We start from the raw sequence: 5,541 nt of genomic DNA on the forward strand, positions 1-5,541 counted from the left end.
CAGACCCCCCCTGGGGCTGAAGCTTCCCTCCCCGCAACCCCATCTGGGGTTGTGGGACTCGAGCAATCTCAGGCTTTGGTCCCCCGTCCTGGGGTCCTGTAGTAATTTTTGTGTCAGAAGGGGGTTGCGGTGCAATGAAGTTTGAGAACCCATTCTTTAAAACAAAATCATCCAGGCCACAGAATATATGTCAGCTCTTTCCCTATGGAAAGAACACAACAATAAAAGACAGAAGGCCCATGAGATCACCAAGTCCACACTTTGCCAGTGCAGATTTAACACGTTAAATCTCAGCCAAAAAAGATGTGGTTGCATGGCACCTCCTAAAGGAATGCAAGTACCTTTATTTCAATTCCATTGCGGCGGTATTTGTGATGTATGCTACACGTGCTTTTTTACTACATTGCACAATCTTGTTGATGTTTTTCCTGCCCAGAGCCAAATCTTGAAGTCAGTGGGAGTTTAGCCCTAGAACTTAGTAATATATGTCAGGATTTGACTTCAGGTCTGCGGTTCATCTCTTGTATTTATTCTGGGTTTTTTTTACTGTAATTATCTCTTGCTTCCTGTGATTTAATTTTGCTGTGGTTTTGAGTTATCACTTTGTTTTTGTGAAAGATCCTGCCCCAGGTTTTCAAATCTGAGTCTCCTAAATCCATATTATTGCGCCTACTTTAAAATCAGGCCAGACTTTCAGAAGTGCTGAGCACCTACTTCTTCAGTGTACTTCAGTTAGATTTGTGAGTTCTCAGCACCTCTGAAAATCATGTCCAATTGATTTAGGTGCTTAAATATAGATATAGGCACCCAGGTTTGAAAAGTTTTGTTTGTGGATTCTTAGCCTTTGATAGTCACTATTTTAATATGCAATCAAAGGAATTAGATTGCTATGATTATTAGGGCTGTAAAGCAATTCAAAAAAATCACGATTAATTGCTCGATTCAAAAAATATATAGCGATTAATGGTGCTGTAAAACAATAATAGAATTCCATTTATTTAAATATTTTTGGGTGTTTTCTACATTTTCAAATATATTGCTTTCAATTACAACACAATACAAAGTGTACAGTGCTCACTTTATTTTTTATACAAACGTTTGCACTGTAAAAAAACAAAAGAGAGTATTTTTCAATTCACCTAATACAAGTACTGCAGTGCAATCTCTTTATCATGAAAGTTGAACTTACAAATGTAGAATTATGTACAAAAAATAACTGCATTTAGAAATAAAACAATGTAAAACTTTAGAGCCTACAAGTCCAATCAGTCCTACTTCTTGTTCAGCCAATTGCTCAGACAAACAAGTTTGTTTACATTTGGAGAAGATAATGCTGCCTGAAAGTGAGAACAGGCATTTGCATGGCACTGTTGTAGCTGGTGTCGCAAGATATTTACATGCCAGATGCACTAAAGATTCATATGTCCCTTCATGCTTCAACCACCATTCTAGGTGACATGCATCCATGCTGATAATAGGTTCTGCTTGATAACCATCCAAAGCAGTGTAGACCATTGCATGTTCATTTTCATCATCATGAGTCAGATGCCATCAGAAGAAAGTGGATTTTTTTTTGGTGGTTTGGGTTCTGTAGTTTCCACATCACAGTGTTGCTCTTTTAAGACTTATGAAAGCTTGCTCCACACCTCATCCCTCTCAGATTTGGAAGGCACTTCAGATTCTTAAATCTTTGGTCAGCTGCTGTAGCTATCCATAGAAATTTCACTTTGGTATTTTCCTTGCATTTTGTCAAATCTGTAGTGAAAGTGTTCTTAAAACAAACATGTGCTGGGTCATCATCTGAGACTGCTATAACATTAAATATATGGCAGAATGCAGGTAAAACAGAGCAGAGGACATACAATTCTCCCCCAAGGAGTTCAGTCACAAATTTAATTAACAAATTATTTTTTTAACAAGCATCATCAGCATGGAAGCATGTCCTCTGGAATGATGGCCAAAGCATGAAGAGGCCTATGAATCTTTAGCGTACCTGGCACATAACTATCTTGTGATGCCAGCTACAACAGTGCCATGTGAATGCCAGTTCTCACATTCAGGTGACATTGTAATTAAGAAGTAGGCAACATTATCTCCCGTAAATGTAAACAAACTCATTTCTCTTAGTGATTGGCTGAACAAGAAGTAGGGCTGAGTGGACTCATAGAGTCTAAAGTTTTACATTATTTTGTTTTTGAGTGAAGTTATGTAACAAAAAATCTACATTTTTAAGTTGCACTTTCATGATAAAGAGATTGCACTACAGTACTTGTATGAGGTGAATTGAAAAATTCTATTTCTTTTGTTTATCATTTTACCGTGCAAGCATTTGTAATAAAAAATAATATAAAGTGAGCACTGTACACTTCGTATTCTGTGTTGTAATTGAAATAGATATATCTGAAAATGTAGAAAAACATCCACAATATTTTATAAATTTCAGTTGGTATTCTATTGTTTAACAGTGCTATTAATTGCAATTAATTTTTTCAATTGTGATTACTTTTTTTGAGTTAATCACGTGAGTTAACTGCGATTAATCAACAGCCCTAAATTATTATGTACTTACATGAAGTTATGCATCAGCCTGAATACTACAATTATTCCAAATAGATAAACGGACTATGGATTTAAAAATGACTTCTTATTGTGCAATATGTTTTTTATGACTGATTAAGACACTCACCAAAGTAAAACAAATGGTAGACTATAGGTAGAAGAGAGCACGCCATTGCCACAAGGAGGTGACGGCTAATACAGAGCATCTTTCTTTGGCAAAGGGAAGGCTAGTCAGAGCAGGTGCACTCAATTAAACTTTTGGCTCTGAGGCTTTCATTCAGAATAGCAATAAACTCTTGCTCTTGGAGTATAGGAATGCTCTATTATAGTGGCTGCTTCAGAGCCAGGCAAACAAATGAAATTTTGATAAGCTGATTTGCCAGTGATGTTATTACAGTTATTTTTAGTCCCTTCGCAACACAACCTGCCAGTATTTCACTTTATTATTTTGAGTCTTGTTTGTTGAGATGAATCTCAGAAATGTGCTCCTTTTTTAACTGGAGTTTGAGCAGCTGCTGGAAGCCTGGTGAGATAAGGCATGTGTTTATGGCTCTACGCACACTTCTGAATAATAGTTTTGCAATCTGTGGTCCTGATCCTGCATCCTTACTTACATGACTAGAATCATTGGCTTCAACCACTATCAGGTGAGCAGAGATTTTTCAATAACTTTCAAGGGTGCATAGACCTAGTGCTGGTCCTCTGCAGAGGGGTGAATTTTATCCTAAATTTGCATGAATAATTGTTAGCAGACGAGACAGAGACAAAGGGCTTCTATTAGAGCTGCGTTTTAGCTAATGTGAAATAATGCAAAAGCACAAAAACCCAGTCTCTTTCAATTTGTTTCATTTTGATTTATGCATCTTGTCACATTTGGTTCTGAGGTTTGTGGTGGACGTCTTAATTTTAACTCCACCTTAAACCAAAAATAAGAAATAAAACAAAGTCCCTGCCACACAATTTTTTTTTCTACGTATGGTCACTATCAAATATAATCCTCAGTAAATAGACTTGCAGGAAATTGTGAGCAAAGCATTTGAACAGAGATTCACAATAACTCATAGTTCCACATTTTTTTTGTCCTTCCTGACCGAAGATGACAGTGGTGACGGTATTATGTCTGGTGAGTACGGTTGGGGCTATAAAGGCTGATGTGCAAGTGACAGACCTTTCTACATGAAATGCCCAGGTAGCTCGATGCAGCGAAAGAGATTACAGTCTGTGCCTGCGAGTCTGCTGTGGTTTATGAATCAGCCTCTATGCCTCCAGATCCGTAAAGCAGTTAATCTCAAACTAGGAAACTGCATCGTTGACTACTGATTGCCAGCGTGATCTGTTGCTGACAACTCCCAGCTGTCAGCATCAGTGTTGCACTGTTTCAAGTTATGCTTCAGAGCATCCTTGAAGGGTTTCTTCTGGCCAACTCATAGGCAGTTGCCCATTTTCATTTTGCCATACAGCAACTGCTTTGGTATTCTGATGTCATATGCTGAGGATGGATGACCACCAGCCCAGCATAACTGTGATGTGACAAGCCTGGCTCCAATCCCTGTGGAATGACTACATTCCAGAACCTCCAGATCAGTGGTGACTTTATCCTGCCATGTGATGCACGCAGGTGTCATAAATGGAACTTATCTAGCAACTTAATGTGATGCCTGGAGCAAGTCCAGGTCTCACACCCATGCAACATGTTTCACAGCACAACTGCTTTATAGACTTTTAATTGGTTTGAAGCTTAATGCTATATTGCTGCCAGACTCTGCCTGGTAGTCTGCCAAATGATGAACCAGCTTTGTCGATATGACTTGTCAGCTCCTTGGCTATAGTAACATTTGACAATATACTATCAAGATAGCAGAAGTCTGTAACAGCATTCAGCTGTGGGTTGCTGACTGTAATTTCTGGTTTCATGTAAGGTTTCCTTGGGGTAGGCTGATACTTGTCTTGTTCAGATTGATTGTCAGTCCATACCTTTCTGCAGACTCTTCAAATCTGTCCACAATAAATTGTCTCTTCTACATAGTGCCTGTGGAGCAGAGTCATCAGCATACAGCAGCTCATGAACAATTGCCTTAAAGACTTTGGTGGAAGATAACAACCTGTTGAGATAAAATAATTTCCCAGAGGATCAGAAACATATCCTGATGCCGGCACTTGGATCTTGGGTCTATGAAAACTTGGGACACCTGATTAAGCTGTATCTACACTAGCACTTTTGATGGCAAAACTTTTGTCAGCTGGGGGTGTGAAAAATCACACCCTGACCAATATAAATTTCACTGACAAAAGCACCGGAGCGGACAGCACTATATCAATGGGAGAGTGTCTCCCGCTGACATAGCTACCACTGCTTACTGGGGGCAGGGGGTTAATTATGCCAGCAAGAGATCTCTCTCCCACTAGCATAGAGCAGCTAAGCAGGAGATCTTACAGAAGCGAACTGCAGCAGTACAGCTGTGCCACTGTAAGGTCCATTGTGTAGACATAGACTAAAATGGCCCCACAAAATTTCCTTAGGAACGTCTATAAATCCTCTGGATAACTGGGATGTGTGATAGACCCAGGACAGTTGGGAACAGCAGAGAGGGAGATATACTGGTCACTGGATAAACAGTTTTCTGTTCCCTGAGTGACCAGAGCAGGGACTGCTCCAGGCTAATGAGAACACCTGACTCCAAATAACCTGCTAAGAGTCAGGTGAGGCTGTTAAGCATCTGACTGTAATTAAGGCCCCTCTGATGCTATGAAAGGGTTCACTCCAGTCAGGCCAGGGGAAACCAGAGAGCCAGAGGAGAGGAAGTGCATATGAGGAGCTGTGAGCAAGAGGCTTGCAAGAAGCTGAGAGTCCACCTGCTGGAGGACTGAGAAGTGCAAGCATTATCAGACATTAGGAGGAAGGTCTGGTGGTGAGGACAAAGAAGGTGTTGGGAGGAGGCCATGGGGAAGTAGCCCAGGGAGTTGTAGCTGTTGTGCAGCCGT

Source organism: Gopherus evgoodei, chromosome 7, assembly GCF_007399415.2.
Source record: "Gopherus evgoodei ecotype Sinaloan lineage chromosome 7, rGopEvg1_v1.p, whole genome shotgun sequence".
Taxonomy (NCBI): Eukaryota; Metazoa; Chordata; order Testudines; family Testudinidae; genus Gopherus; species Gopherus evgoodei.